Raw genomic sequence first — 25419 nt, 5'->3', positions numbered from 1 at the left:
TCTTGCACTTAGCGTAAAGTAAGGATTTAAAATTGCATTTAAGGGGATCATTGGATATTACTGTTTGTGAAACTGAATGTTTTGTGTGCCGCTTATAAACATTATCTATGAATCAGTACTTAGGAAAATTTTACTTAACCTATCAATATAAGGAATAAAGTATGAAAAATTAAAAAGATTAATACTTGAAAAAAAACAAACAAACAAACAAAAAAACAATAGGGGAAAAAGGAAAGTGAATATATGGCCATCAGTGTTTATCACAGCGATTAGTGCAGAATCTGAAAGAGCACCCACAGTCTCTTTAAAGTGTCAATTATTTTTAATAGTCACACAAATTTCTTATTCTAGTCTAGGCTATTATCCATGTATGCTTTAAAATAAAATGTTTTAAATTAGACAATAATTGGGCTTTCCTGGTGGCGCAGTGGTTGAGAGTCTGCCTGCCAATGCAGGGGACACGGGTTCGAGCCCTGGTCTGGGAAGATCCCACATGCCGCGGAGCAACAGAGCCCATGAGCCACAACTACTGAGCCTGCGCGTCTGGAGCCTGTGCTCCGCAACAAGAGAGGCCGCAATAGTGAGAGTCCCGTGCACCGCGATGAAGAGTGGCCCCCGCTCACCGCAACTGGAGAAAGCCCTCACACAGAAACGAAGACCCAACACAGCCAAAAATAAATAAATAAATTAATTAATTAATTTTAAAAAAAATTAGACAATTGATTGTTATGCTTATCAGCTTCTAGGGGCTGCCCACATTCATTGGCTCACAGGCCCTTTGCTCCCTCTTCAAAGCCAGCAATGGTACATTGATTCCTTCTCACATCACATCATTCCCAACTCCTCTTCTTCCACTTTTAGGAAATCTTGTGATTACGTTGGGCCTATCTGAATAACCCAGGATAATCTGCCCACCCCAAAGACCTTAACTACATCTGCAAAGTTACTTTTGAATATAAGGTAATATATTCACAGGTTCCAGGCATTAGGATGTGGACATCTTCAGGGGTCATTATTCTGTCTACCACAGGAATTAACCCATTTCTCATCAAATTTTCAATTTATTCATTTATATTAGTATGGAATCATGGATTACTGTTCTAATCAATGGGTTATACATATTACAGTAATTATTACTTTGATGTCCAACTGTCTCTAATTTAGCTGGTGGAGGCTCACTCAAATGGGTTTCTGTGTCTTTCTGACGTGGCCCCATCATTCTTGAGCACTTCTTTGTTTCCTGGCACAAGATTTTCTAGTCCCATGCTGTACTTTTTTTGCTGTAGCCCCCAAATCAGCCACTTCTCCAAGGAGAATATCCTTGTTTGTAGGAATCTTACACTAAAGTATTTGGTGAGTACAGAACATCAGGTCAACAACTTACTCTGAAATAATTAAGGGGGAAAAAAAAGGTCCCTGTACTGTTCTGGAACCTTGTGATCATTTCAAAATTTAAAAAATTATTTTACATTAATCAATACGTCTTCCAAAGCTCAAAATAAATTATTTGAGGCTTGTCTAAATATTAGTAGTGCAGATAACTGAAAATTTACCAGCTATAAAAATCACTGGTTTCTCTCAGAACCTGACAAACTGAACTTAGCTTTTAAAGTGTAATTGCAAAGACTATAAGGAGAGCTGTAACACATGGATCAAAGTTCTAAGCCTGGTAAATCCATCATTTACTGATTTAAGTTAATGCCATTGTAATCAGGCTCTAACCCTTATACATTATTCACTATATTGTTATCTAATAAAATGTTTGATTTTTTTTCTAATATTAAAATTAATGCTCATTAGAAGGTATAAAGAAAACACTAATTACCCATAATGTTAACATTCATAGATAACATGAGTGTTTGTCCTCATGTGTTGTAGTTCGTTCTCACAGGTTCTAACATATCCTAGCTCTCCCAACCTCACTTTCAGCTCTCCTTCCTCACTGCCACCCAGCTGACCCATAATGGCCCAGCTCACCCAACATACAAGACACAACGGCAACAGCATTGTAATATACTTCTTAACCAGCTTCCAGAACTTCTTAAAGTCTAATCCCTTATTCCATATCACCCATATCATTCAAACTGATTCTGCTTCTCCAATCCAACCACTAGTAGCAGTCTTTTTTCCAGCCATATTTTACATCATTTGTATATTTACTGTATTATGATTTATATGCTGTTTTACTTAAAGATGTACCATTTTCCCTTGTTATTAAAACTCTTCATAAACATTTTGTTAATAGCTGCTTAATGTCACATTATATGGCTAAATCATGACTTTGTCTAACTATTCCCCTACTGTTTAATACTAAGTTGAATCCAACTATTGCAATTACAAATAATTCTATGATAAATATAAATCTCTTTCCACATTTCTGATTATTTCCTTAGTATAGATTCCTACATGTGGAAACTCTACACCAAAGAAACAATTTAAAACTTTATACATATTGCCAAATTGCTTTCCAGAGAGAATATTCCTATTTATACTTCCAAATAAATGTGCATTTCAAGCACTGATTATCCTTTTCTCATCTTTGTTGGCGTGAGGTTAGAAGTTACATATGCTATAAATGATAAAAATAGCTAATGTTTATTGAGTGCTTACTACATTTCTGGCTAAGTACTTAATATGCATTATTTCTTTTAATCCTCACAACAGTATCCACTATCTTTCCATAAATATAGAAAACTGAGGCTTAGATCAATAGCATAAAGTGCTTATAACAGTGCCTAGGATATAGCAAGCACTTTAAAAGTATTCGCCCCTTCAAGTAACTTGCTCAATGGCACTTACCTCTTAAATAATGGAGCTAGGATTCAAATATAGGTGTATGTCATGAAATCCCAGCCCTTTCAGACCATCTGATTACTGTATAAATTTGCACTTATTTAACTACGTGTTAGATTGAAATTTTTAGTATGTCTATTCATAATGAAATTTTAAGGCTAAATATTTGAAAACTTCTTTCAAGGAAAACTAAGAAAGGTAAACTAATGTATATAAATGATAGTTTATATATTCAAATCAGCTTTCACTCCAATCTTATTTTTATTATTCATGGATCTTTGAATCAGATTGAGTGATAAATATGGTTTATCCCTAAGATTTCTCCATAACATCAGAATTAAGTTGCAAAAAAATTAACTTTTAAAGTAAATTATATATTCTCACCCTTCTTCAAGCTTAAAGAAAATGAAATAGTCTATCTATATTATAATGGCCAAGTGTATGTAATATGATACCAGGAATGCAGTAGTATAAGTAGATAATCATTCAACACTATACTAAAAGGACATAACATACTATTAATATTCAGAATAATCATACATCATAGAGATCAAAATTCTTTAGTGTTCCACTTCCCACTTTCTTATTTACCTATATAATCCAGCTCATAAAGGTAAAAAAGAAAGTAAATGACCATTAAAAGTAATTAATGTTACACACAAAAATCAGTTGTGCTTCTATATACCTGCAATGAACAATCCAAAAATGAAATTAAGAAAATTCCATTTATACAAGTATCTGAAAGAATAAAATACCCAGAAACAAATTTAATAAGTGAAAGACCTGTACAAAGAAAACTACAAAACATTGCTGAATGAAATCAAAGACCTAAATAAATGGAAAGATATCCCATGCATTTTAAGACTAAATATTGTTGGGGAGTACCCTGGTGGCCTAATGGTTAGGATTCAGTGCTTTCACTGCTGTGGCCTGGGTTCAATCCCTGGTCAAGGAACTGAGATCCCACAAGCCACACAGCGCAGCCAAAAAGAAAACTAAATATTGTTAAGATGGCAATACTACCCAAAGTAATCTACAGATTCAATACATTCCCTATCAAAATTCCAATAGCCTTTTATGCAGAAATGGTGAAGTCAATCCTCAAATTCATATGGAATTGCAAGGGGCCCTGAATAGTCAACACAATTTTAAAAAAGAAGAACAAAGCTGGAGGATTCACACTTCCCAATTTCAAAATCTTACTATAAAGCTACAGTAATCAAAACAATGTGGTATGGGCATAAGGACAGACATATAGGCCAAAGGAATAGAATTGAGAGTCCAAAAATAAACTTATACTTCTATGGCCAACTGATTTTCAATAAAGGTGCCAAAATCATTCAGTGAGGAAATAATATTATACTTTCTTCAACAAGTGGTAATGGAACAACTGTATACCACATGCAGAACAATGAAGTTGTACCCCTAAACTCACACTATATGCAAAAATTAACTCAAAATAGTTCAATGACCTAAATATAAGAGCTAAAATGATAAAACTCTTAGAAGAAAACATAGGAATAAATCCCCATGACCTTGGATTCCACAATGCATTCTTAGATATGATACCAAAAGCACGAGCAATGAAAATAAATAAATAAATTGAGCTTCTTCAAAATTTAAAACTTTTATGCATCAATGGATATTATTAAGAAAGTGAAAAAACAACCCACAAAATGGAAGAAAATATCTGCAAATCATACGTCTGATAAGGGTCTAGTACCCAGAATACATAAAAACACTTACATCTCAATAATAAAAAGACAAACAACCCAACTTAAACATGGGCAAAAAATCTGAATAGACATTTCTCCAAAGAAGATATACAAATGGCCAAACAACCACATAAAAAGATGTTCAACATCATCAGTTATTAGGGAAATGCAAATCAAAACCACAGTGAGATATCACCTCATATTCACATGGATAGCAACAGCATTAATTTTTTTTTTTTTTTTTTTTACTGGAAAACAAGTGTTGGTGACAATGAAGAGAAATTGGAACCCTCGTACATTGCCGGTAGGAATGTAAAATGGTTCAGCCACTGCGGAAAACAGTTTGGCAAGTCCTCAAAAAGCTAAACATAGGATTACCATATGATCCAGCAATTCCACTCCTTATATATACCCAAAAGAAATGAAAACTGGGACTCAGAAAAACCCTTGTAAATGAATGTTCAGGGCAACAATATTCACAATAGCCAAAGGATGGAAAGAACCCAAATGTCCTTCAACAGATGAATGGATAAAGTCTGGTGTATACATACAATAAAATTATTTAGCTGTAAAAAGGAAGAAGTATTCATACATACAATAATGTAGCTTGCAACAACACTGCAGAACCTTGAAAACATTATGCTAAGTGAAAGAAGCCAGTCGCTAAAGGTCACATATTGTATGATTCCATTTATATGAGATTTCCAGAATAAGTGAGATATCCAGTAAATCCATAGAAACAGAAAGCAAATTAGTGCTGCCAGGGGCTGGTGGCAGCAGAGAATGGTGAATGGGTATGGGGTTTTAGTTTTGAGTGATAAAAATGTTTCGGAACTAGACAGAAGTGGTGGTTGCACAGCGCTGTGATTTACTAAATGCCACCCAATTATTCACTTTAAAATTGTTAATTTTATGTTGTATGAATTACACCTCAAAAAAATTTTAAGCAATTAATATCCATAATACCTGTTACGTAAATGTATAAATTACAAGCACAGGTCTTCCTTTTTGAAGGTCAAACATGTAAATTACAAGCACATTAATTAGGCAAATGAACTACTCTTCATATTTAATGAGTAGTTTTACATCTAAGCAAAGTAGAAATTCAACTCCTACTCTCTTATGACTTGATTTAGAAATATTCACCTATCATCAGGTGGGATTATTTCCCCTCATTGCCTCTAAAAGTTTAACTGGATATCTTGATCATTAGAAAATGAGCCTGAACTAGAGTCATATTCAATCAATTAAACTTCGACAAATGTCTAGCCCCTCAGAAATGATTCTAAACCATAATTCTTGCATCTGACTGGAAGCTCTCAAAGTTCAATAAGCAGAATACCCTAAATTTTCAGTTGTCTTCTCAATTTACATTAATGTGGCTGTGAACATATAAATGTTTTAATGTTCAAATATTTCATGGTTACTGATACCCTAAAACCACAAAACTAACACTGTTCCTCAGACTTTATTTCAGAGTTAAAAGACAGATTTCCTCAAGCAGAACTACACAGTTGAAGTAACTGGAAATAACATAAGTATCTTCCTCATGGATCGTTCTCTTAAAAGGAATGTAAACGTAGATATAAAAATGCCTGATCAGGACTTCCCTGGTGCTGCAGTGGTTAAGAGTCCGCCTGCCAATGCCGGGGTCACAGGTTCGATCCCTGGTTCGGGAAGATCCCACATGCTGCAGAGCAACTAAGCCCGTGTACCACCAACTACTGAGCCCGTGCGCCTAGAGCCCGAGGTCCGCAACAAAAGAGGCCACTGCAATGAGAAGCCCGTGCATCACAATGAAGAATAGCCCCCCCCCCCCCCCCCCCCCCCCCCGCCTCACCACAACTAGAGAAAGCACGCGCGCAGCAATGAAGACCCAACGCAGCCAAAAATTAATTAATTAATTATTTTTAAAAAGCCTTATCATGTTACTCCCTGCATAAAATTCCTTAACAGATTAAACAACTTTCAGAATAAAGTTCAAAACTAAATTGTGACTTAGCACAGAAAGTTCATAAACTGTCTGCCTATGTCTCCAGCTTTTTCCCTTGCCATTCCTCCTTAGTCTTTCTTCTCTAACCATTTGAACTTTCTTTTCTGTCAGCCTCTCATTATGTGCCTTCTCTGTGCCACCGCGGTGTAACAAAATGTTTAACTTGTTCATCACTCCTTGAAGTTAGGGACCATACAGTTTCAGATTTGGTATACTTAGCACCTAGCACAATAATCAAAGGCTGTTGTAAAATTAAAGTATGAAAGTATGGACAACTGGTAAGATCCATTACTGGGGTCTAAAATACTGTGGCATATTTTTCCTTCATAATGGCAAAAGGGGAAACTACATATTAGGTTATATTTTGCTTTATTTTTTAAAATTACAACATAGTCTTATTAGTAAATAACATCAAATAGATAACATTAATTTTGTAGACATTTTTTAAACATCTAGTTTGTTAACTAAAAGCATAAATTTAGTCTGATTATTATTCAATGGAAGCTCATGATCAGCTCTGTTTTGTCTACATTAGTAAAGTGAAACTGCAATAGACATTTTGTAAGTCTTAAAATACATTTTTAACAGGAAAATTCCTCATTTTACAAATGAGGAAATGAACTGAGAGGTCGAGTTATTCATGCAAAGTCACACAGCTAATTATTGGGCAAGCTGGGGAACACCCAGATATCCAGATTCCCTTAATGGTGATGCTTTCAGCTTTCAGCTACAATATAACCTTATTTCCACTTCAACCTCACAGGCAAGCCACCCACTGCAATTCATAGCACACTTCTCTTTCTTCCTACCCTCAATCTAGTGAGTACATGAGCCCTTAATACTTGTTACATTTAACTGATTTCTTTAAGATCTGGCCCTTGCCTTAACAAAACTTTCTTCTCTCCATTATAAATATTTAATGAGTACCTACATTTGCTGAATATTAAATACATCTAAGTCATTTCATTGGGAAAAGGGGAAATGGGGAGACATACATGAGTCAGAATGATATAGTCCCTTCCTTTAAAGTGCTCTACAAAATTAGTTACAATCTGGTATAGTACTCTTATTGTTATCTGTTTAGAACTGTGATTTTATAAATACATAGTATAAGAAAAATCTAATTACTTTCCACTATTAAAATAAACCTTGGGCTTCCCTGGTGGTGCAGTGGTTAAGAATCTGCCTGCCCATGCAGGGGACACGGGTTCAAGCCCTGGTCCGGGAAGATCCCACATGCCTTAGAGCAACTAAGCCCGTGTGCTACAACTACTGAGCCTGCACTCTAGAACCCATGAGCCACAACCACCGAGCCCACATGCCACAACTACTGAAGCCCGCGCTCCTAGAGCCCGTGCTCCGCAACAAGAGAAGCCACCGCAGTCAGAAGCCCACGCACCACAACGAAGAGTAGCTCCCACTCGCTGCAACTAGAGAAAGCCCTGCGTGCAGCAACGAAGACCTAATGAAGCCAAAAATAAACAAATTAATAAATTTATTAAAAAATAAAATAAACCTTATTTCTCTCACTAGAAAATAAGCTCCATGAGGGCAAGGATTTTTTGTTGTTGTTCACTAATGTAGTCTGCATGCCTAGAACAGTGCCTGACATAGAAAATACTTAATAAATATTTGTTGAGTGAAGACTGCTATAGAAAAATGTGTAAGTAGTAGAATCCAAGTAACGTTTCCAACAATGGTGTGACAGATGACAGAATATGTAAACCTTCCTTGTCCTAATGCTTGTGCCTAATGTCCAATTTTTTATTTGATTGGTCAGTTACTCGGAACTTGCATTACAGGAAACTAAAAACAGTTCGGAGATGGATAAATTACTATACTGCTAATTTAACATCATGCCCTACCCAACTGCACCAAACTCTAGAAAATCTGCCAAGAAAGGAAACCACAGGCTCTTCTCCTACTTAGACCTGAGCCCTTTTTCAAGTATAAAGGGGCTCTAGATGTTTCTCTTGCTTACAACACACCAGAACTGGTTTTAGCATCATCATCATTTTACAGAATGAGGAAACAAGCCAGAGAATGGGTGGCACAAGGATTCAGTCATAGAACCTCTATTCTTCCTACCACACTATGCAGCCTTCTCCTCTCATCCTCTGAGGTTCTTCTCCCACAGTCTCAGCTATAAGTAAAATACAATCTATCTAGGTCGCCTCTTCATTGCTGCCCCATAACAAGCACACAGACTCTCTGATTTTAAAGGTTATCCTATTAATCAATTCAGGGTAACAAAGGGGATGACACAAATAAAAAATCTGGAGACGTTCCAACAATTCAACATTCAACATGTGTGTTTAAATGTCTGGTACTGTATAAAAATCACAGCGTCTTTCCAAGTTCTTAATGTGAGAATCCCTAGGCTCCAATTTACTGGCTCTCTTTTGAAATAATAAATGGGAGGTTTGCTAGGTTTCCAAAATTTTCCCTCCCCACTACCTTATTCCTGTCCTCCCAGGAATATGTTACAGGGAAAAATAGTGGATATAACCCTATCAAGTAAGAAATCTGCATTTCTGAGGACTTTCTGGAGTCACATCCTTCCTGTGAAACTTTGACCCACAGAGGGATGATTGCTTTAGACCATTTCCTCACCACGTGAGCAATTGGTCTCTTACCTTTTTATGGAATACACAGAGCTCTCAGCTTCCATCTTACATTTCCAAACATCTGAACAAACTCTCTGCTCCAAAACCAAAGACTGTATCATAAATCCTTCTCCTAAATCCCCTTCCACCAACATCTGTTCTTCATCATAATATCCTCCCCAAAATAGGGCCCATACTTATGTCGGTTCGCAATGTCAATGTTAACATTTCTCAATTCTATACCCTTTACAACAATCCCACCGTCATTACTTCCTACCTCAACCAACCTCAACTGTAATTAAACTCCACGACATTCCTACCTCCAGGCTTCCACTCCTTCACTGGACTTAGTTCCAGATTAATATCTATAAGGAGGGGTTCTTCTCAAGTAAGAATCATGTACAAAATTCTTAACCTGGTTCCTTTAAGTATTCCCGTAATCTGTATCCATCTACCTTTACCAGCCTGTTCCTTAAACATACTACCTTGGCAAATGTCCTCTGCTTTCCTATTTCTATACCTTTGCTTCGGCAGTGTCCTGAGGTTAAAATCTTCTCCCATCCTCCTCTAGTTGCTAACAAATTTTTCAAATGGCCACATCCTCGGTATGAAAGGAAAAAGGCTGAGGCATATGATTTATTGGACACATATTCTGTCTAGGGCTTTACAAATTATCCTTATCCCCACAAAAATATAATGGCTTAATACTATATTTTTGAGGAAGGAGTTGAGGAAACCAAGGGCCAAAGGAGCTTACCCAAGGTCATCCACATTAGCAAGTAAAGAATCCAAAATAACCCCATAGTATTCTGTATTTTTAAATAAAACATGATACAAGACAGGCTTTATAGTCAAGATGCCTAGGTTCAAATTCCAGTTGCTCCACTAACCACCTGTGTGAACTCAAAAAGTTATGTATTTTCGATGCCTTCATTTCCCCATCTATAAAAAGAGGATTACAAGACAATATTAAGTGCTTAGAATTGTTTGGCCTATAGTAAACAATCAATGTTAGTTATTATGACTGTTATTGTTATCTATGTACTATGATATGTAAACTGACAATACCAATTATATGTTCTCATTGTTCCTAAATTAACTTTTGTGTAAAAGGATTATAAAAACTTCGTATTTTTTTATATATGCTTAGTAAATATTTGCAGAATACATGAATTTTTAAACAATGATTATCCACCATGCTCTAATTAAAAAGAAATGTCTATTAATTCTGTTTCTTCTTTTGAGAAAACTAACAATGCTTACTTTCTTCCCTTTTTTATGTCATGTGAAACTACTATGTGCAATGCCAGATGGCAGTAATACGTCAAACAGTACAAAATACTATTTTGATCTGAACTCATTTTGACTTCTGCCAAATATTCCCAGATTTTAAAATGTCCAAAATCATACTTTTTACTTAAACACCAACCGTTTTCAGGTCATACCAACATGAAGTAAGCATACCACGATATTTGACCAAGCCATTTCATTTCATACATCTTTATGGCAAAAACTATAAAACATAAAATGCCTTCCTATCCAATTTAGTTCGAAAAGATAAATCTATCATACCCTTAGTCCTGCCCTTACTTAGCTAAAATTGTGCCTGAAAAACTTCTGATAAATCTACGTTATTCTGGGATGCAGAAAAATATCAAAGGAAGGGTGCTGAATGCTAATAACAGTTTAGGCCCCTGCAAAATGCGTGAGAGAAATGAGCTTTAAACAAGGATAAGTGAGAACTTACTCCAAATCCTTCAATATTAAACCCTGTTAATTAACATTTTTGTCCACATGATTTACTATTATACATGGAGACATGAAGCTGCTGGCTTCAAATAAAGGGAGAGGTAAAAAATATATTATTAAACCAGTTGTCATTCCTGACACAGAGAGAAATAACTGGGCTCCTAGCCAAACATTTCCAAAAATCAACAACAAAAACAACAACTACTCTGAGGCTTAACTATTTAACAGACATATTTTATTTCAATTAATTCTTACAATTCTTCCCTTATTTACAGATAATCTCACAGAATTAGTAAGTGGCAGAGCTGAAGGGTGAACCCAGCCTGACTCCCAAATTCAGGATCCAGTGTTTTGCCATAATCCACAATAATATGGTATACATTTACATCTTCCTCTTCACACTCATATATTCTTTTTAAAAACCTGAAACAAAAGCTTCATGAAATAATATTTACTCTTACTCCATAGGATATTCTCTGATATTTTTTTCTTTCTTTCTTTCTCATGTGAATGCCAATGCACTAAATTGATTCCCAAATCCCCACGGGCCCTGCACGACACTTCTTACCTCCTGTTTAAAGTTCTTTTAAACTGCTACCACAGTCCAGTTTTGCTACTCTGAAGTGGAGCTAATCTCCTCGACCCATTAAAATTTGTCCTTAAATAGATGAAATCCTTGAAAGCCCTTCCTTAAACCTTGAATTGATGTTTCTCTAACTAGAACTCTTCGGCGGCACACCCATCTTAGCTATTTATATTGTATCAAAAACTGCAGATGTTCTCCTTGGAGAACAACAGATCATTGTTGAAAGGAATGCATTAGTTTTCACTGTTCCTGCTGCATCACTGACAAGAGTTGACAAGTGTGGGGCAGCAACACAGGACCTGAGCAGCTGCCCACGGTGCTGAAACTGAAGATGAAAGGATAGTTTTGGAGATATACTATTGCCAGATTAGGACAAAGTAGAGGAATTTACCAAAACGCTGGCAGAGAACACTCAGTGGCTGCCACCAAATACGCGTGAGTGCTTCTGGGATCGCTTGGCTTCTGTGTCGACCCACTCCCTCTCTGGGACAGAGTTCTTTTATCGGTGCGGGTCAACTCAATACGGGAGAGCTTCCAGCTTTAAGGGGGCAGGGACACGGTATCTGTCCCTAAGAGAGTCACGTCCCACCTTCTATCTAGCTTCCGGGGTGGGGGTGGGGGAAGGTTAGAAAGAAAGGAGGCGCCTGCCCTCTTTTTTCCAGAAACTAAAGAGTTCCCCCAACTAAAGTCAAGCGACTTCGCCCGGGGACGCCGCGGCAAGTGCTGGACCAAGAGAAGCCCGCCGAACATCTTCCCAGGTTCCAGCCACCTCAAGAGGGGAATGTAAGAAGCAAAACGAATAACCCAACAACTTCAGATACACACAAACTCATGGGGTGGGAATGTGAGGGGAACTCGGCCCTCCAAGAGCAGGGCTTTTTATTTTACCTTTTGCAAAAAAAAAAACCTAGTTTCTTCCGCGCCCAGCCTGGAGGGGAGCAGCCAAGAGCTCAGCGGCGGAGCCGCCTCGGAGCTCCAGGGCCGGAGAGGGGGTGTGTTCTCTCGGCCAGGCCCCACGGGGAACAACCCGCCGCCCGGCCGCCGCGACGCGGGAGAGGCTCTTACCTGGAAGCCTCACCCCGCAACACAAATAGGCTCGCCAGCCGCGTCGCTGCGGGAGAAGTCCCTACCGCGACTTCATGACTGAACCTCCGCACCGACCCCCACTGCCTGGAGTCGGAGCACAGACGACAACACCGAGGCGAGGCGGAAGTCCCGCCCCACGCGCCTCATTGGCCCGCACCCGAAGGTAGAGGAAAGCCATTGGGCCACAGAGCTGCTCGCTAAGGCTCCTTCCCAGTCTCACGCCGGGTCTAGCTGCTTGCTCAGGTCCAGTTCGGAGAGATGCCCAGTCCGCGGAGTCGCGTTATTGGCCTCGTGACCGGTCCTCTCTGGAAGGGCAGGGCAGGGCAGGGCAGGGCAGGGCAGGGTGGGGCGGGCTTCTGGAGCGAGGCTGAAGGATCTGCTTTTGGCGGGGAAAGGGGTATGATGGCTGAGGGGATTGGCTGTGGAATACTGCCGCCTGCCGTGTGCCCCACAGGACTGGAGGCCGTGGGGTCAGAAGGGGATCGGACCTAGCGGCCAGAGCTAGCTGGCCTAGCCCGTTCTGGCTGTTGGGCCGAAGCATCCCGAGACCCAGCTGGCGGGCTACCCCTGGGCGGGCCTGGCTTTGGCGTCGTCGCGCCTCTTCCCTGCACCGCACTCACCCGACCCTCAGAAGAGGTGAGGACGAGGCCCCATCCCTTCTGCACCGTGTCTAGGCGGAGATCGAGATGGATGGGGCCAAGGCCAACGCCTTAAAGTCCTCGAGTCGCGTTGTTAGAGGTGCGAGCAGCCCGAGCGCTGAACACTAGTCCCCCGACGCCTGAGTGGGAGCGGTGCTGACGTCAGCACTCTGGGCCTGACATGCGCGCGCCATCCCCTAGACTCAGCAAAAGTCAAACCGTGTGATTAAACCCTAGGTCAGCTTTTAAAACCCTTGCCTCCTTTAATGAACCAAAAAAAATCTCGTTCCCTACCGCCTTTCTGATAAGACCTCCGCACCCCAGGTATTCCAATTTCAAACCAAGCTACTTTTAAACTTAAATTACCCGGACTGGAACATCCATACTGATTAACCAGTTACCAACTAGAAATTTTAAAGAGGTAACGTGGCTTACTGCAAAGATTACAAAGAGTTATGAACTAGAATGTCAGGAAACCTAGATTCTGGCCCTGCTTCTGCTTCAAAATAAGGCGCCTTTAAGAGCCCATTACAGGCTTCACATCCTTCAACCTCATCTTCTAGACAAAGGAGGGGCGACAGGAAGCTATCACTTAGAACACCTGTAGAACACCCTTGGCTGTAACTTGTAACCTTGATTGATCTGGGGAGACCTGAGAAATAGGAAGAAGACTCCCTATTGTGTATCTTTTTGTGCCTTTAGAATTTTAAACCTTTTGAATATTACCTACTCAAATAAAATTTAAATACAAAAAAACTTTAAATCAAATTACAATAAAATAAGTAAAGGCCATCAAAAGTACCTTCCTATTCTGTGTATCCTTTGACTATATATTCTATATATCCTTAGACTTTCATCAGTTGTAAAGACAGTCAATACTTAATACAGTCCTGCCTTTAAGAAAGTCATAAGTAAAAGTTAGAATTGGGAATATTACTATGAAGGCTAGTGTAAGCATAGTTAGACTATCTCTATAAGCATTTCTTCATTAAATTATCTCAAATTGGCTTTATATTAAATCAGAGATTTCTTGCATGACATTGAAAAAAGTAAAAAATAACATCCACATTTTACAGGTTAAAAAAAAAAGTTTTGTTCATTCCTAAAATAAAGACATGTTGAGTACAGAACATTTTAATCTGACTTTATTCTGCTCTTCAGATCACAATAGTTATAGTTCTTTCAGTTACAAACAAGGTAATGTGTTATTTGTACTGCATTTAGGCAGAAGAATTGTGCTACACCCTGCAGAATCATTTATTCTCCCCACTGTGATGAATGAAGTCAAACTGAAAGAAAACAGATTGGGAAAATGTACTAATTTTTTTTAAGTAGGTTAGACAGTAAGGTTGATAGACATCTTAATTATGGTTTTCAAGAGCATGAAGGGTTAATATGGCACATGATACTAATAGCCACTAATTATCTCCTTGGAAAGACAAAAGAAAATTAGGACTTTGTGTCTGACAGTTTTTTATTTTTTATATCCTCCTAAAAGTACAAATAGCATATAAAATTGTAGAATTTCCTACCTCCAATATATTGTAAGACAGCAACAACAACTAAAAAGACAAGATACCCAATTACCTAATTGTCTAAAATGGTTTAGAAGTAGTTTTCCCTGAATAATGAGAAGAATGCAGGCAGTTTCTTTAATCACTGAGATCAACTAGAGACATTAAAATTACTCAAGGCATTATTATATTTAGAATCAGAAAAAAGTAATTCTAGACTCAGATAAAAAGATACTTTCATTTTGAAAAGAAAAAAGTAAAATTATTACTGTGATAAAAGAAGGAATAGAATCCATAAAGAATCCATAGGAATCCACATATGTATGGAATAGACACATTTGAAAAATTACTAAACAGAACTTCTAAAAATTGTCTCAGGGAATTTTTGGCTGAAGATTAGAAAGTCTCCCATTTCTTTACCAAATTCTAAGCTAATGAATAAATTCATCTTGTAAGAAAATAAGTGAAAAGTTCAGAACACACAAAAAAAGATATCAAAAGGATTTTTCAACTAAGTTTAAGGAATTGAGAAAGGTCAGACCAAAAAAACAAACAAAAAAAAGTTCTCTTTAAGTCTAAATGCCTTAAAAAATGACCTGGTCATTGTTTCCCTTGAGATGAGTTGCTTCCCGGTCTTATATATAAAATGACTGACATACGATTTCAACTTTTCCTTTCTTATTTGGTTCACTGAGAAGCAGTCTTACTCTATTTGCTGACAAAGTTATTACAAAATAAGCTGCAAAAATTCAGATGACATATGTAATATAAAGATGTAAGAACTCAGGAATGTGGATCAAGACAGTCATTTTGGGAAACAATTTGGCATTATCTGAAAAGGCTGGAAAATAACATTTTCTATGACATAGCAATTTCAATCCAGGAATATACCCTAAAGAAACAAAAAATAAATTTATAACCAAGTACATTGTAGTGAAATTTAAAGAAGATCAAAGAAAAACAGAAGTTCTTAAATAAACAAAGAAAAATAAAATACAAAGGCATGGCAGCTGACTTCTCAATAGCCACAAAAGAAACTAGGAGTCAATGAAATATCTTCAAATACTAAAATAAAATAATTGCAATTGTCAACCTAGAATTTGTGCCAAGTTAAGCTATCATTTAAAAGTGAAGGCAAAATGAAGACATTTTCAGAGGAAAAACAGCATTTATTCCTAAGACACTTTTATTGAAAGAACGATGTTTCTTCATCTAAAGAATGTCTTCAACAAGTTGAAAATTGAACCCAGGAATAAGGGGTGAGATGCAAGAAAGTATGGAGAGCAAAGAAGTTGAATATAATTTTCAAACAAGTAGATGTAAAAAGGGGAATGAAGAAAACATAATTATTCAATAGAAAACAGGGGAGTAAGGGTGGGAAAGGAGCAAATTAAAGGTATTGTAAATGGCAAATACAAAATGAGATAGAGGAAATCATCAATAATCTCTAAAAGAGGTAAATGGGGTAAACTTGCCAATTAAAAGATTGTCCGTTGTATTCTTTTTAACAAGACATAATATAAAAACTTAAAGGACACCAAAAAGTGGTAGTAAAATGAGGGGGAAAGATATGCAAAGGGAGTAACAACCAAAAGAAAGCTAGTGTCCCTGTATTACTATCAAGGGGGGAAAAAAACAGACCTAAAGTCAAAAGCATTGTTAATCAGGATAAATAGAACTATAAAAGAATGATAAGTGGAAAAATTTGCAAAGAATTTATAACCAGCTTGAACCAGTATGCATCTAGAAACATAGCCTCAAAATATTTAAAGCAAGAATTGACTAGCTTACAAAGAAAAGTTGGCAAATCACAATCAAAGTAGAATTTTATACACCATTTTAAGTACCTAATAAATCCAGCAGACAAAACATTAGTAAGAATATAGAATATTTAGACAACACACAGAACACGTAGAGAACCCTGTAAATATTCTTTTCAAGCACACGTGGAATCTTTCCCAAAATAGCAGCATATTATGCTGTAATGCAAATCTCAACAAATGTAAAAGAATACATGGCATACAGCCCATGTTATACGACCAAAATATAATATTAGGTATCAGCTATTGATAGAGTATTTTTTAAAATTCTAAGAAAATACTATGAACAACTTTAAATAATAAATATGAAAAAAATACCCCCCCAAAATACCAAATAAACAATTTCCTAGGAAAAAAGTTTTAATTTACCTAAACACCCGAGAAGATATAAAAAACCTAAGCAGGCTAGGGAAATTGAAATAGCACTCAAAAAAAATCTACAACCCTTCCCTCAAAAAATCAACTCCAGAACGTTTTAAAGATAAGTTCACCATACCTTCAAGGAATAGATAATAAAATTTTTACAAATCATTTCATAGAATAAAAAGTGAAAACTATTCAACTAATTCCATGAGGGCAGTATACTCTTGATACTAAAGCTGAACAAAGACAATACAGGTAAGGAAAATCATAGGCCAATCTCAACTTTGAATGAATACGCAAAAATCCCAAATAAAACATTGGTAAACTAAAACTAGTAAAGCTTTAAAAAACAAACAAAAAAAACTATGACCAAACAATGCTGAATTTAAGATAACATTATAAAATTTAATAATATGATTCACCATATTTAAACTAAAAGCTTATCTTAATATAAGTAGAAAAATCATTTGAGAATTAAAGGAGGGACCTATATTATACATATTGTCAAAGAAACCTTTCTGAAAAGCTGACATAAGTTGAGGCTTAAAGAAGAAGGCTTCCTGGGTTGTGAGCCACAGGAACCAACTCTAGTCAATTTAGGTTAAAAAAGGCAATTTACTTGAAGAATATGACGATACTCCCAGCATTAAAAGGATGCCAGTAGTACAGTCTTGTAAAGATCAATAATCGGTGGCTCTAATTGTCCCATAGAATCAGTATTCTCATCCTGGCAGCACTACTCTGGCCATTGTCATCACTCTGCTCACAGCTCAAGTTCCAGGGAGGGAGTCTTCCACTGGCTTATCTTCTGACACATGTTCATCCCTTGATGCCTTAATTAACTGTTTCATCAGATCACACACCAAAGGAGAGAAGTAAGGAAATCAGGATGACGTCATCAAAAGAAGATAGAATAAATGCTAGTAAGGGCACCCAGAATGAATTGAACAGCATGTTCAAAGGCCCTGAGACCGTAACAAGCCTAGCATAATTGAGGATAAGGAAACCAGTGGGGCTGGAATGTAGTGAGGTAAGGGAAGGGTGGTAAGAGATGAGGTTTAATTGGGCATTACTATCCAAGGTGTGGTCCTTGACTAGCCAGACCAGCCTCATCTGGGAGCTTGTTAGAAATCTCTATTATCAGCCCAGGCAGAGAATCAGATTTTCTGGGGGTCAGGCCTAGGAGTCTGCATTTTAACTCCAAGTGATTCTTAAAAATGCATAAGTTTGGGCTTCCCTGGTGGCGCAGTGGTTGAGAGTCTGCCTGCCGGTGCAGGGGACGCGGGTTCGAGCCCTGGTCTGGGAGGGTCCTGCATGCCGCGGAGCAGCTGGGCCCGTGAGCCTCGGCTGCTGAGCCTGCGCGTCTGGAGCCTGTGCTCCGCAACGGGGGAGGCCGCGATGGTGGGGGGCCCGCGCGCCGCGATGAGGAGTGGCCCCCGCTTGCCGCAGCTGGAGGGAGCCCTCACACGGAGACGAAGACCCAGCACAGCAAAAATAAATAAATAAATTTTTTAAAAAAAGAAAAAGGTGGACTGCTAGGGACTTTGGGACGGTGATGAGGGATGAGTTTAAAAAAAAAAAATGCGTAAGTTTGAGAATCACAGATGTAGAGGTTTGTAGAGCATAGTAAAGGTTCCAGTTCTTTTGCTGTTGTTTTGTTTGTTTGTGGCCACACCACATGGCTTGTGGGATCCTAGCTCCCCAACCAGGGATTGAACCCAGGCCCACGGCAGTGAAAGCGCGTAGTCCTAAACACTGGACCGCCAGAGAATTCCCAAAAGGTTCTAGTTCTATCCTAAGGGCAATTAGGAATTTCAAGCTGGGAGTGACATTATCTAATTTGCACTTTAAGAGAACCATCCTGCAATTATGTAGGAAATAGACTGAAGAAAGACAGTGAAAACAAGAAAGCCAGTCAGGAGATTGTTGCGATAATCCAAGAAGAAAATAATGGCCAGGACCAAAGCCATGGCAGTAGTGATGGAAAGAAATGGTCAGAATGAAGATATATTTTGGAGTTCAAATAATGAAGATTTGATGATGGATGTGAAGGATGAGGGAAAAAGAAAGAACGATGACTGCCAGATTTCTGGTTTGAGCAGCTGGGTGACTGGTGGTATCATTTATGACGCAGAGAAAACTGGGTGATGAAGAAAGAGAAAAATTTGGAGAGGAAAAAGCACAAGTTCATTTTTGTATATGTTATGATTGAGATATCTAAATGGAGATGTCCAGAAGGCATCTGGATATAAAGAGGAGTGGTTATAACACGAGATATAAATTTAGGAATCTTTATTGTGAAAGTAGCATTAAATACACAGGAATATATGAGATCACTTACAAGCAGCCTCCTTTGTAGTATTTTAATTAAACAACTAAACTAATACTTAGAGCTAGTATTTAGCATAAATCAAGCAGGTGGCCATCTACATATTATGTTCTGAGGAATCCTTAGCTCCTGCCCCCCAGTTTTTTCCATATGGAACCCTTACAATGGTATCTTAAATTCCCACACTAATTATTTTCCTTACATTCAAAAAGAAGGGCAGATATTAGAGATTTAATTGTCAGCCACTGACACCTCATATTTCATAAATTCTCCCCTCCCCTGCCACTCTCTTGCAAATTGCAAGATCAAATACATTTTTCAGGCAGAGAAGGAAACTCTACAGAACGGAAAATACAACAGAAAAGATGAGAACCCAGAAGATCCGAGGGGGCACTGTCCTAATCTGTGGGGCTTGAATGAAAATGTAAAAGTTTTCTCCACAATTTAGACACAATACAGGAGAAAAAACAACAGCATGTGCTAGCAGAAGGGAAGAGACAAGCATGATACGTTTGATTTTACTAAATGGGGCAGCGGTTAAAGTTAGAATTTAATTTAAAAGATCCATATTCATATAAAACTTTCCAATCAACACAATGGTACTTAAACAGTACTTTAATTAGCCTACTGTTTGTTCTGTTTCAGTTAAGTTGACAATAAGCTGTGTTTTATAACTGCTATTTCCCCCACTATTGCTTGTTTTCCTAATTGTAGATTTCTTTTCTGTTCACTGCGTGTTATTTCCTGTTTCATGCATGAATTTATTCCAGCCATCAATCGCACAATTTCACTTCCTTGAAAAAGGCTTCGCATCTGGTGACGAGCTCTATAGTCTGGAAATTCTCCCGGCTTCCGACCTGATTATGGTAAAGTCTTATCTATCTTGGCAATTTAATGAAATGCCTCTGCCACTTGTTTGTTCATTTCCAAAAATAAAGATGTGGGGAAACTGCTGAATTACACTTGCATGTGTTCAGATGATAAAATTAAAGCACTAGGTTTGTCAGATAGTAATAATAACCAGTTAATGGAATAAAAGGCATTGTATGAGAATTGCTAGAATTGATTGCTATTTTTAGACTTTTCCATTTTTACTTACAGTCTTCCTTCTCTGTCTTACCTCTCTGCTACTTCATAATTTTACTTTTTATCATTGATCTCTTTATATTCAGTGCTAAGTAAAATGTTTAATTAGGCACACTTTACTCTCAACCCTTTCCAATCTTTCCTTTCAACATTGTTATTTCCCATATCAGACTCTCTATCCCCAGGAGACCAGTGCTCTCAAAATATTCCCAGACTTTTCCTTGGTCCCCCTGCTCTCCTCACTACTAATAATATCAATTGCAGTAGCAGCAACAACACTGTACTAAGCTCTTTTATACATTATTTTATTAATCTTCATGACAACCTTAGGTCCTACTATTGTGTTTATTTTCACAGATCAGGAAACTATGGTTCCAAGAAATTAAATAACTCATCCAAACTCACGCAGCTGGTGGGAAATGAAATAGACCTCTTGGGCTCTGGAATTGGGATTTGAATGCAAGTCCATCCATATCCAGAGCCTGAGCTTTGAACTGAGATGACAAACAATGAGTAGCCAGTATAACGAAAGAGAGGGCTCAAGTTGGAGCCAAATGACTCTCTCCTGTATTATCTGGGGCAAGTAATGCAACCTCTTGTTCCTAGATTTCACCACATTCTCTCTATGCCTGGTTGTCCTGCCTGAATTGTACCCTTTATCTGAGCCTACCCTTCGCTCTCCAACACCTAAAATTTACCTGTCTTAGATCTCCAAAGCTCTGCTTCCAGCTAACTGTCATTTAGAAAACTTTTAAGTAAATGAATACAGGAGTATTAGCCATGTAAAAGATACATGTTTTATAGAGTAGCTTTCAAAACTACAAAACCTTAAATGAAAATGAAATTTTAGATACTGAAATGAATGAGTGAAAAACTTGGTGGTCAAGAGAAGTCTTCCTAGTATCCCTCAACTATGACATCATGTAGACCAGTGCTTCTTAAACTATTATACATAGGAACACCTGGGCATTTGTTGGAACGTAGATTCTGATTCAGTAGGCTGCGATGGAGCCTGAGATTCTATAGTTCCAGCAAGTGCCCAGGTGATACCAATGCTGCTGATCACCAGACCAAACTTCTAAATCGTCCATTCCTTTTAGAGTTAAGTCCATCTTGTTTAGTCTTTGATTCTGTTCCTATTTTTCTTTGCTAAATAGCAAATATGGGAAACTGTAAGATCTGATTTTTAGTTTCCTCTTTGTTTGACCCAAGAGGATATCCCTTACTGTTTTGCAAGTTCTGCACTTATGAAGATGTATTATATTTAACTAAATATCTCTAGGTGTTTCAGGATTGCCCAAACCTGCATAATGGTTTTTCCAGTTAAAATAAAAATAGTAATAAATTACTTTCTTAAAAAAACTAAAACTGTACTTTAAAAGAATCAGGAATAATATAAGGACAGAAAGAATATTGAGAATTAAGAACTCTACTTCCTTTTTTCAAACTTGTTTTTATTCTCAAAAGGCTGGCCTATTGCAACATAAGGTCCAACCTGGCACTGCAGACAAATGCTTTCTATGAAAGCCTTTTCCAGTTAACAAGAGCTACTCAAAAGTGGTAGCAGTACAGTAAATTATCATACCTATTCATAGTCAAAACAAAGACTACTAGTTCTTAAACTTTTCAGGGGTTGAGAAATGTGAAACAAGCTTTGTGGTCAAAATAAGCTTGCATCTTTTTTTGATAAAAAAATTATTTTTTAATAAACATGACTTTAAAAACTCATGAATTTTAAATTGAAGGTAGCTCATTTTACTTTTATTAATTTACAAATGAAAAATGCTTATTGGTATCAGTCATATCAAAATAGATTGTTTTATTTATATCTTTTATCATATTCAAGAAAATTAAGGAATGCAAGATTGAAATCACTGTTTTGTAAGACTATTTTTAATGAAATTTTAAATAATAATTTTCTTTTGATTTTCTTTGTATTTAATTGGGAGGCCGCTGAATCAAAATATGTTTTTCTTTATAATTACTTTTTTAAAAATCTCCATATAATTTCTAGTTCCTTGCCATTTAAAGTATAGTCCAGGGAGTCTGTTAGAACTGAAAATCTCAGGCCCACTTTAGAACTACTCAGTGAGAATCCATATATTAAGAGGATTATCAGGTGATTCAAATACACATTTATGCTTTCTTAGATGAAAAGATTGGAACTCAGTGGCAAATTTTAAAAGTAACAATCATAAAAGCATAATTGTATATTAAAAAAAGATGCTGTAAATTTTTCTCAACACATCAGCATTGAGCATTTTCAACCCAAAGCAGATACTCCTAAGGTAAAAATTATTGTAAAGGGCCACCAATCACTCGGCATTCCTTTACAGTACTATTTACCATGTGACGTTAAATTCTATTTCTTGTTATTTTGTATATATCGTATAACATGTATGACATGTATCAATATATCCTAAATCAAAATATATTTTAAAGTCAATTCAAATATGTAATTATTTCAGAGCTTTAAAAGGAAACTAAAGGGTTAAACTGTAATAGGGAGACTACCATAACTTTAAGTACAGAAATAAGAATGAAATCACTAATTTCATCTTTGAAATATATGAGAGATCAGAGGACTAAAATATATTCGTCACTGATTGTGACATAGTTGTTTCTTTTGTACCCTAGTCCTCATCTTGTAACATTACTGTTCTCTTTCTCCCTTGGTATGTGTCATCTTTCTATTTACTTGTTTTCCCTGCATATAACCTAATTCTTTCCTACCATTATTACTAGCAAGCAATCCCTTTCCTATTCCTCTACATTTATTTTGTCTTATTTATTTTTACATGCTATCCCTACTATCTGATCATTCTCTTTAAACAAGCTTATTTATTTGTTGCTCCACCCTCAACACATGCACACATTCACACTAGACTGAAAGCTTCATGTCTTGTTCACTGCAATGGTCCAGCACAGAACAGTGCCTGGCACATGGTAGGGCTTCAGTGTATATGTACTGAATGAATAAAATTAATAAACAGTATATCTTCATTTCAGATCAAATGTCTTTTCACTTTCATATCATTTATTTTGTTTGTGCTGCTTTTCACACTTCATCTTATAGTACAGTTTCTGGCCCAGGTATTTTGGACAACTACCATCTTCCTTACTCATGGCAAATCCCTTAAGGTCACATTCATCATCAAATCTTCCAAAGACCTAGCATATCCCATTGCATGTATGAGGTACCCAGTAGGCTAACTAAATTAATTTAAAATTCCTAGAAAATGAAAAAGCGAAAAACAAAAAGGGCCTCTAGATGCTAAAGCAAGCTGTTCCTAGATTTCAACTGAGTATTTTTAAGTCTAATTCTTATCATTTCAAGCTTTCCCTACATTCCTAAGAGAGTTTTCAAGGCTGCTTATCATTTCACTGTTACAAGGCAATTTTTAATGATATCAATCTACAATAACCTATGTTGTTTATTCAATCACTGCAAGGCACTGAGCTATGCCACTGGGTATTCAAAGATGATTAAGACACTGTCCCTCCATCAGAAAGCTCCTAGTCAAATGGGGAAGGCTGACACTGACATAATAAGTGGAATGCAGTATAAAAGGTTCTACAGGTAAAGAATATATGATGCAGTGGAAGAACAGATGTCAACTTTTGGGGGGAGATAAAGAAGGCTTCTTGAAAGGACTGAGTTGGGCTTTTTATTTTTGGATTTTATTTCTAATTTAATTTTTTGACTGGTTAATGCATCCACATGGTTCAAAATTTTAAAAGAATTAAAAGATAATACAAGCATTGACAACACCAAATGCTGGTTAGGATGTGGAGCAAAATCATTGCTGGCAGAAATGCAAAATGGTACAGCCACTCTAGAGGACAGCTGGCAGTTTCTTACAAAACTAAACATATTCTTACCACACCATCCAGCAATCACAATCCTTAGTATTTACCCGAATGAACTGAAAACTAATATCCACACAAAAACCTGCACATGGATGTTTATAGCAGCGTTATTCATAAGTGCCAAAACTTGGAAGCAACCAAAATGTCCTTCAGTAGGTGAATGGGTAAACAAACTGTAGTACATCCAGATGATGGAATATTATTCCCCACTAAGAAGAAATAAGCTATCAAGCCATGCAAAGACACGGGGGAACCTAAATGCATATTACTAAATGAGAGCTTATCTGAAAAGGCTACATACTATATGATTCCAACTATATGACATTCTGGAAAAGGCAAAATTATGGAGGCAGTGAAAAGATCAGTTGTTGCCAGGGGTTGGGACAGGAAAGGATGAATAGACAGAGTAGAAAGGATTTTTAGGGCACTGAAACTATTCCATATCATAATATAATGTTGGATACATGTCATTACACATTTGTCAAAACCCATACAATGTACAACACCAAGTGTGCACCCTCATGTAAACTATGGACTTTGGGTGATAATGATGTATCAGTGTAGGCTCATTAATTGTAACAAACGTACTTCTCAGTTCAGGATTTTGATGGTGGGTAAGGCTGTCCTGTGTGGTGGCAGTAGATATGTGGGTACATGAGAACTCTACTTTCTGCTCAATTTTGCTGTGAACCTAAAAGTTCTCTAAATTAAATCTATTTTAAAAAACGATAATACAGTGAAAAGTACTGTTCTCATCCTTGATGCCTGGCTGTTCAAGTCTCCTCTCCATAGGCACCAGGGTGCTTTCTAGTTTCCTGAGTGTATTTCCAGAGATTTTGAGGTATATGCAAACTATATCATATATCGTATCTATAGATATGATTTCCCCCTTTTTTCCTCAAATAGTAGTGTATTACATACTCTGTTTTGCACCTTACTTTTTGCCTTATTATAAAACTAACTTTTCATAGTTCTATTTTTCACATTTAAATCTTTGATGCATTTTCAATTTCTCATGATGCTAGGTAAAAAGTAGAGCTCCACTTTTTTTTTTTCAGGTAACTACTGGGTAATTCAACACTATCTTATTTCCCCACACCATCACAACTGATACAATATGCTACTTTTTTTAATATTCTTTTTTTCCTTCCAGTTTTATTGAGATATAACTGACATACAGCACTGTGTAAGTTTAAGGTGTACAGCATAATGATTTGACTTACATACATCATGAAATGATCACCACAATAAGTTCAGTGAACATCCATCAT

At 37.1% G+C, this 25419-nt stretch overlaps 1 protein-coding gene across 2 annotated transcripts in view; it reads right to left on the bottom strand.

The window, feature by feature from the left end:
- The window catches only part of RNF13 (ring finger protein 13), a 157503-nt gene extending 144236 nt beyond the window's left edge, over positions 1 to 13267 (bottom strand). Inside the window, exon 1 of one of the 2 annotated variants that reach the window (XM_068546088.1) lies at positions 13149 to 13267. The gene's annotated coding sequence lies outside the window, so the exon portion shown is untranslated. Of the gene's footprint in view, positions 1 to 12507; positions 12638 to 13148 lie in introns of those variants that run through there. The other variant, XM_068546087.1, reaches the window with a different exon arrangement.
- Positions 13268 to 25419: the final 12152 nt, after the last annotated feature.

The sequence above is a fragment of the Eschrichtius robustus genome, chromosome 6 (assembly GCF_028021215.1).
Source record: "Eschrichtius robustus isolate mEscRob2 chromosome 6, mEscRob2.pri, whole genome shotgun sequence".
Taxonomy (NCBI): Eukaryota; Metazoa; Chordata; class Mammalia; order Artiodactyla; family Eschrichtiidae; genus Eschrichtius; species Eschrichtius robustus.
The sequence above is the reverse complement of the archived record's forward strand: the minus strand, read 5'-3'. Positions and strand labels throughout refer to the sequence as shown.